This window comes from Leptonychotes weddellii, chromosome 11 (assembly GCF_054177405.1).
Source record: "Leptonychotes weddellii isolate Sample4059 chromosome 11, ASM5417740v2, whole genome shotgun sequence".
In the NCBI taxonomy this organism is placed as follows: domain Eukaryota; kingdom Metazoa; phylum Chordata; class Mammalia; order Carnivora; family Phocidae; genus Leptonychotes; species Leptonychotes weddellii.
Window position 1 is genome coordinate 1454848 of NC_138379.1, and position 8933 is coordinate 1463780.

Sequence of the window (8933 nt, forward strand, 5' to 3'; positions counted from 1 at the left end):
GCATTCCTCTGTCCATCCCTCCACCCATCCACCCATCCACCCATCCATCCATCCATCCATCCATCCATCCATCCATCCATCCATCTGTTCATCCCTCAATCCATCCATCTGTCGACCCATGCATCCATTCCTCTCTCCAGCCACCCACTCACCACCATTTGCTGCCTTCTCTTGGGCACCTGGACTCACAGACATGAATGAGTCAGTCTCAGCCCTCCGGGGACCCACCTGTCAGTGAGGACGACTCTTTCACAGGCTCCGGGTAGCTGTGCGGGGGACAGGGGAGGGGCTGGGCGAAGCACTGTGCACAGCCTGTGAGGTTCCCGTGTGGCTTCTCCCTTGGTCTGTGTATCTCACAGTCGAGATCTCTACCCCCCACAGGCCAAGCCTGGCTTTCCGCTCACCAGGCTTCCCCCACGCTGTAGCCAAGCAAGGCTGGGAACTCAGTGGGTGCCCAGTAAATACCGGCACCCTGGCTGACTCATCCTTGCCTCTTCCTCCTCCATTCATCCCGTCTTGCTGTTGGCTCCTTCACCCCGGCCTCCCTGCCAGCCTTTGGCCTCACCTGCTCACCTGGCCCCTCCAAGTCCGCTCTTGGCTGAGGCCCAGGCTGGCTCTGGCTCTGAGGCAGGCCCCAGGGGCCGCTGCAGAGGGCCTGCCTGTTGGCTGAAGTGCCAAGCCAGCAGCACCAGCCAAGCGGACAAGGACCCCGGCCGGGAAACAGTCCCCATGGCCTTGAAGGTTGGGGGACAGACCACCTACTCCAGGCCCCCTGCCCTCCATGCTCCAAGTGGCCAGGGACACCCACCTGCCTGTCCAGCAAGGAAGGGGCTGCTAGGGTATCAGATGCTCCTAGAGCCCGGGCAGCAGAGGCCGGGTGCAGGGGCGTGGGCTGCTCTCTTGCGTGGGTGCCCCGTGAAGGCCGCCTCTTGGTCATCAGAAGTGGGGCACATCCGGCCCCTGACCCACACTTCCTGGGCTGGGCTGGGCGGGTGTGTACCCCCTAGGGCCCCACCTGGCTTAGAGAGCCCCTGACTTCGCCCTGTCAGGCCACCAGGAAAGCAAAGGATTAGGGTGAGGGTCTGAGGCAGCACATTTTTGGGGTGATTTCACCAAAGGGCACCAGGCCGTGCATCCTTACAGCAGATGGACAGGCTGGCTAACATCAAGTCTTGATTTTGCAAGCAGTTGGTGCAAATTCCCAGCAAAGGTATTAGCAGGTGGACCGGCCAGTTGGGGGCTGAGCCTAAATCCCCAGCCTGACTTCTCTGCCCGGAGGGACTGCATCCGGGGCTGCTGCAAGGGGAACCCTGCCCGGTTGCCCATGCCTTGGGCCCTTGTTACCGGGACTTTGGATTCTCAGGGCTGGGCCCCAGGACATCCACTCAGAAGTGGGGGCTCAAAGCCTGGTGGGGGGCCTGGAGGGGACCCAGGGATTCTCGTGCCCGGCCACAACACCCTTCCAAAACCAAACCCCCCAGCACAAAGCAAGGGCCAGGGGCCCTGGCGAGTGTGTGGAAGGCTGCCTGTGGGCTGGGCTGTGGCCCGGATAGGCACCTGGGGACTCCCCCAAAGAGGGAGCAGGAGAGGAGGTGGGGAAGGCGGTGATGGCAGATGACCTAATCTCAGACCAAAGAAAACAAGGGGGGAGCTCCCCACTCGCCCACGGGATGCCGGGCAGGACTCAGTGCCCTGCGCTTGGAGGGGTGAGTGTGGGCGTGTGATTCCACGGGCACCGCCCGGCCAGCTGGGGTGTAGGCACGGCCCCGCAGCAGGTGGTTCCTGCCCCCAACTCTGACCACGATGGCCTCTCTTCTGAGCGCTTCTTGCTTCCTACCCCACCAGGCCCACTGCTCCAAGGCTGTCCTGCTTAGGGGTGTGGACTGGGCACCTCCAGTCCCGTTGTGGTCACGAGAGGGCTTATGGGGGTACAGAGCACCTGCACACAGGGGTGACACAGGCAGGCACGCACACGCAGCTCCCGGCCTGGTGCCTTGGAAGGGAGGGGGCAGTGAGCTCAGGCAGCGAATGGAGGGGACAGGGCAGGGGGCCGTCCAGCTCCCACCTCCCTGGTGCCCACGCGGCGATGGCAGGTCCATCCCGCTTGGCTGTGAGACCCACCGAGGGGAGGCCTCTCGCACGCCGAGCCGGCACACGGTCGGAGCTGGCCCGCTCTGTGCAGTGACATTCACCCAGCCCACGAGTGGGAGACACGTGGTCAGCTCAGCGCGGAAGGACTCCCCTTTGGCCTCTGTCCTAGTGCGGCGCCCAGGCTTGGGGACGCTCGGTGTGCCCTGCGTGGGAGGAAGGGAACTCATTGAAACGCCGATTCTTGGGCCCTCCCTAGCTCCCCTGCGTCTGTGTCTGCACGGGGAGCTCGTGTGTTCTCAGAGCCAGGCCACTCCGTGCCCAGCAGCTGCCTCGGGACTGCTGTCCCTGCCGACCGGCGCAGCAGGAGGCTCCGTGGAGGGCAAGTGTCTAGGGCTTAGGTGCAACCAGAGCTGCCCGCGGGCCAGGCTGGAGAAAGGGCTAAGTGTGGGGCCGGGCGGGCAAAGCCACCTTCCCCAGGGCGCTGTCATGGCCCCCCCCACGGGACACTCACCAGCCAGAGGGTCGCCCTCAGCAGCCTGCCCTCCGGCTGCTGTACACCCCAGCTGGCCTACACCCTGCACCCCGGCGGCTCCCTCTGCATCCCCTCCCCCTGCCCACGCCAACCCCCAGGAGGGCACGGCCCCTGCATGAACAGCATGCCTGGCATGCCACTGGGGCTCAGTGAGGACCGGGGGCTGAATTGGAAGTCGCCAGCTGGGAAGCCTCTGGTGGGGCACCCCCGGCCCACGGACCTCCCAGCAGCCACACCCCAGCCGTCAGCAGCCTCAGTTTACCCAAGTGTTTCTGACCACCCTTTGGCCCCACGGAAGGAATGTGGGGTGGGTGCAGGGAGGAGCGAGGAGCGGAGGGCCACCGAGGGAAGCTGAGGGCAGCGTTCAGCCTGGGGAGGGAGCCGTGGGCAGGAGGGGCATTCTGAAGGGCTGCTGGAGGGCCAGTGGGCTGGGTCACACTTGTACTTCCTGCCCTGACCCTGACCCTGGGCCCTTCCTTCCCTGAGCCCACTGAGTCCCAAGCCACTCAACATGTCTGCACGCCTGGCCTCACCCCTACCCCGGCTCCCACCTGTCAGCCCAGGGCCTCAGTCCTCTCCCGGGGCCGCCCCCAGGTCCTCGGAGCTGGCAGGGAGCTCTCGGCAGCCCCCCGGCCAGCCTCCCATGCTCCCCAGAGTCCCCCTGCTGCAGCCCAGGATCCCCAGAGCAGCTTCCCGCATGGCTCAGGGCACCCCGAGAGCCCCTTGCTTTCTCCCCGCCGAGGCCCCAGCCTGGCATGTGGCCCTCCAAGAAGCCTCCCCAGGTGCAACCTGTCATAATTAAAAATATATGGAAACAGACACAAAAGTAAAGTTGGTCGTGTCATGACCTCATTCAGCGGCCACCCAACAATGGCCAATTCAGAAGCCCTTTGGTCTAATCTCTGCCCTGACTCCGCACCCCGCCCTGCCTGCCACGGCTTCAAAGCCATTCCCGACATCACAGGACTCAGGACGGGGGAGGAAGTAGCCCGTGCTCAGCTCCAGCACCTGCGGCTTCTTCTCCCCGAAGGTCAGTGCCAACGGGGCGGGCAGGAGCCACACGACTGTCCCTTCCGCACTCGGTTCCAGAAGAATGAGCCCAAGCAACCAGCAAAGGGTCAACGAGGATTTCTTGTAGCTTCGTTAATGAACGAATGGCTCTGTAAGTTATCGGATGTCTTTTACTCCACGATTCTGTTTCACGCTCAGATCGTCCTGCTGTGGATGGGCCCCTCCTGAAACTTTTCGGTGGACGGGGCTGGAGAGTAATTTGGTTTGCAGATAAAAGAGCACAGCAATTGATGCCAATATTCCCGATCAGAATTTAAGGACGGATTCATACTTCCCTGATTTCCTCCTTCTCTCTCTCTTAAACTCTTGGATCCCAAGGAGTCTAACAACACATCCATAATCCCAAAGTAAGAATACTAACATTTCTGTAACAATGCGGTTCTTTGGGTTCCTTCTTCCTATGAATGCTGGTGAAAATATTGACAATGGGTGACCCCGTGTGGCTGTGCGGCCCTCGGTTCGGCTACCGGAGGGATATTCTCGTCGTCTTCGGGGTTTTCTGGTGTGACTAGCACGGCATGCCTCACTCTCTGTGTTCCCACAGGGCTTTGGGGCTGTTCCTGGGAGTGGAGCTAACCTGAGGGGTCAACTGTCATGTTGGCTAACAGCGCCAGGCCCCCCGCCCCCAGGCGATGTGCATGCGGAACGTGTGGCCTGTCAAACATGTGGACGTCCGCCGATCAGATAGGGGACCAATGGGATCGGCCTGTACTTTTAATTTGCATTTTTCTTGTTACCAGGGACGTTGCTCATTTTCTCGTAAGTGCAAAGATCACGGACTCCCCCTTTTCCTGGGAACTCTTTACGTCTTTGGCCCACTTTTCCGCAGGCTGTCTGCCACAGTCTGTCCCACGTTGGCTGTCCTGAACGAGCCGGCGCTGTTAACCCTTGACCTGCCATGTGTGTCGTAAACACTCTTTCCAGCTGCTCATTGGTCTTTTTGATGTTGCTAATTTCAGCTATTGTCTCGATTTCAAGCACAGTTGGACGTTTTGCTGGCCTACAGGTGGTTGCGGAATTCCCCGAGCCTTGCTTACAGAACCCACGTGACCTCATCTCGACTTTTATATCTAAGCCTCTGATCCATCCGAAACCTACTCCTGTGTGTGGTGTGTGAGGTGGATCCAAACTTTTTTTTCCCCCCTTCCTCCATGGCTCTCCAATTGTTCTAACACCACCTACTGAAAGATCATCTTCCTCCTTCGGATTGTGATGTAGCTGTGTGGACAGTGCTCATTCACGCGTGCATTCATTCAGAAAGGAATGACTGAATGCCCCCTGTGTGCCCCGGCCTGTCCCCTGGGGCCCCTGCGGAGGCAGACTCTCCGCCTCCCTCTGGCTGGCTGCCGGGTTATACTCCCCAGAAAGGTTCCCTAGCCTCAGCGGCCCTGCAGTCTCTGCAGTGCCTGGCGCAGGCTGGGACCCACTTCCTTCATTTTTCTGCAAATACAAACGGCTGGCTGTGTGGGGAGTCTGGGGTGAAGGGCCAGAACTTTGCTCTAGCCACCAACAGGAGCTGGTTTCCTGCTGAGCGGGGGGGCGGGGGGGGCGGGAACATGAAATGAATCAGCCTGGGGTTCTCAGTGAAGACCTGGGAGTTGTCTGGTAAGTTACCTGTCCCCCACATGACATCCCTCTGCCCTGGGCAATGTCCGGAAAGAAGCCGTTTTGTCCGTCCCCCTCCCCCCATCCTCCACTCCGGCACCCCAACGTGCAGGGAACCAAATGCCAGCCCAGCACTGGCCAGAGGCAGTGTGGAGGACCTCACAAACCTGATCCCATCCCACCTCTAAACCCCCACGCCCAGCGTCCAGGGAAATCCATGGGGTGCAGAGGCAAGCCCAGGGCAGAGTTCGAGGAGGACGAGACACCCATTCTGCATGTCCCTAGGACCTCGAAAATGCCTTGCCATGACCTGCCCAGCGGTCAAACCCTGCCTACACCCCTGAACCGCCACCTCCAGTAGGCACCACATCCCCCAATGGCCCGAGCTCACCTCCTCGGTGCGATGGCCCCTAGTGGGTACTGACCCGACAGCATTTTTCTCCACCCACAGCGTGAATGGGCGGGCACAGGAAACGGGGTGCTCAAAGTGTTGGAGGAGCTAACAGGCTGCCCTCCTAGTGTCAGGAGGGTCAGTCCGCGTGTGCCCTAGGGTGCCCCCCTTTTCCCCATTAACCCCAGCCTCTCTCCGGTGAAGTGGGTGCCTGTGCCCTACCCAGCTCTCCTGCCCTGGCAACGAGGTTCTCAGTCGCTGCACCTGCGGCCCCTGGCCTTCCTCCCCGCTTCAGCTGGGGGCTGCTTACTGGGCAAGCAGGTGGGCGTGGGGGGGCGGGGCGCGCACGTGGGCGCACGTGGGGCAGAGTGGAGGAGCGCGGGAAGGGGCGGGCGGGGCAAGTGAATGCAAAAAGGCGGGAGGAACAGGTGGGCGCAGTCCGGGCGGGACCCAGCAGGCGAGCAGGTCGGCACTCTCAGGCGCGGGCTGGGGCGCCCGGGAGCGCCGGTTCGTCCGGGCGGGGCGTCTGGCCAGGGGCGGGGCGCGCCATCCCCGGGGACCGGCCCGCGGCCACCACCCCCTCCGGCCCCGCCCCCACGCCCGGGCGGGGCGGGCAGCGGCCGCCCGCACTGCGCCCCCGGCGCCCGCCCTCGCCGCAGCTCCCGGTGCCGCCGCCTGGCCGGCCCCCCGCGGGCCCTGCCTGGCCATGGCTGCGGCCTCCTCCCCGCCCAGGCCCGACAAGAAGCGCTGGGGCTGCGGCCGCCTGCCGGGCTCCCGGCGGGGCAGCACGGGCCTGGCCAAGAAGTGTCCCTTCTCGCTGGAGCTGGCGGAGGGCGGCCCGGCGGGCGGCGCGCTCTACGCACCCATCGCGCCGCCCGGCGCCCCGGGGCCCGCGCCCCTCGCGCCCCCCGCCGCGCCCCCGACCGCCGCCGACCTTGCCGGGCGGCCGCCGGTGAGCCTCGACCCGCGCGTCTCCATCTACAGCGCACGCCGCCCGCTCCTCGCGCGCACCCACATCCAGGGCCGCGTCTACAACTTTCTCGAGCGCCCCACCGGCTGGAAGTGCTTCATCTACCACTTCGCTGTGTGAGTATTGCCGCGGGCCCCCGGCGCGCGGCGCCCAGGGGCTTCCCGCGGGCTGCAGAGGGGCGTGGGGGGACCCTGTCTCGTGCCACCTGCAGCCGCGGGGACCGTGCCAACTACGACTCAGGGCTGCGGGGGAGGAAGAGGTTATGGGGAACACAGCAACTCTGAGGGGCCTGTCTCTTGAAGTTCAGGGCCGGTGTGGGTCCGATGGGGGGGTGGGGTGGGGGGGAGAGCTTCCCTCTGGCTCTGCTCAGGCATGTGGGGGGAGGTTGCCCGAGCCCAGAAGTTGGCTCCACTCCTCCCTGGAAGGACAGTCCAGGTGTTAATCCTTCTGGGAAAGGACGTGTGCCAGGGGAGCTTGCCCTTGGGTGCGGAGGAGAGAACTCAGGGTCGGCAGGCACCCAGGACTCAGGAGCCCCCAGGAGGGGAGGGCCCCAAGCTCCTGCTGGTGGCAGCAACATGTCCCAGCTCAAGGCAGGCCACGTGCGGGGAGTCTCCCGGGCCCGCGGGCGCAGGGCTGCCCCAGAGGGTGGCAGGCCGAGTGGTGTCCCCTGAGGGGTCAGTGTGGCTGCGGGGAATGCCCCACCCCCCTTCAAAGGACCAGGCTCCTGAAGCGGAGGAGGCTGGAGGGGGCTCCGGGGAGGGGCAGGATTGCGCCCACATTTCTAACCCTCGATGGGAGGAAGCTGTGTACCAGGGGAGAACAGGACCCCATGGGCAGCACCTGGCTCTGTTACCCAGGTGGTTCTAATGCCAGATGCAGCGTGCCTGGGTGGGGCAGGGCAGGCCACTTCATTCCTCGGGGTGGGGGTACAAGGAAGTTACCTCCTCGGGGCCACCCTCCTTGCTGCCTGCCTGGAGCCCTCCCCTGCCGTTCTGTGGTTCCACTTCCTGGCTGCCCAGCCCGCAGCCTCTTGGTATGGTGCCAGCCCCTGGCCTGGGAGCCCTCACGGGGCCACCCCCACACGGGTCATGAGGAGTGGGGGGCTCTGCTGGGGGCTGCATGGGGGTTCTCCCTCTGGCTTCCTATTGGTGGTGACAGGTACTCATCCCTGCTGCCTTGACTGGCCGGCGGCTGGGAGAGACCTGGTTGTGGGGGAGAGGCTCAGGACCCTTTTTTCTCTTGGCCGGCAGCTGCCCGCAGGGCCCAGGGCTGCAGTGGGAGCCAGGCCCCGGCTGGCTCGGAGTATCGTCTTGGGCTGCTGCAGCAGGGTGGGGTGGGGCAGCCTCAGCCTGACACTTCGGCTCCTCTGTGAGCGTAGGTGGTATCGGGGTGCTCCCCTCTGTGCGGAGGGACCGCCTTCCACAGCAAGAGGGCACGTCCCGGGGACTGTGTTCCCAGAGTCATGGGTGGGCCCCGGTCTTGAAGCCTCTTCCCCAGCCCAGCCCCCACCTGCCGCAGTGTCAGGGGGTGCATGCCCCCTGACCGTGGCTGATATTGGGGAGAGCATGGCCCTGCCCGTGGCTGCAGCACTGGCTTGTCTCGGGGCGTAGGGGAGGGTTTGCGTGCACGGACCCCGAGGGATCCCACGAGTCAGACACCGGCTGTGCCAACGTCCGGCCAATGTCAGGCTCGCGGGCGCCATGGTTCACACGGGCTGCTTGCCTCCTAGCCCTCGCCTGAGAAGCCCAGGGGTGGTATGGATTCCACAGCCGGGTCCCAGAAAGACCTTGCCCGGCGGCCAGCTCTGGGCAAAGGCAGGGAGGCATGCCCGGAGGGCCACCAGGTGGTGTCACGGTCCCCCCCCACCGCTGGACAGCTGCCAGGGCTAGGGGCCGCCCGAAGCCCCGCCGGTCCGCGTCCTGGGGCTGCAGGCCCGTGGGTGCGCGTCGCCCGGGCTCCCTGGCCGTGTGGTGCCGTGTGGAGGAAGAGGGCTCGCCGCACCCCAGAGGAAGTCTCTGCTTACACTTGTGTTTTCTTCCTGATTCTGATTGTTTAGCTCTCGGAAGTTTGCTCAGCAGAGTTGCCTTTGCCCGGCCTCTCCGGGAGCAGGCGGGCAGGGGTGGCTTCTGGGGATAGTGGCTGAGCGTCTTCCCCACGGGGGGCGAGCCAGGAAGGGATGCTCCTGGAGTGGCCGTGTGACCTTGGGTCAGTCATTTCCTGCTCTTGGCCCTGCCCTGTGGGAGGTATGCCGCGGCCCTGGGGCGTGGACAGCC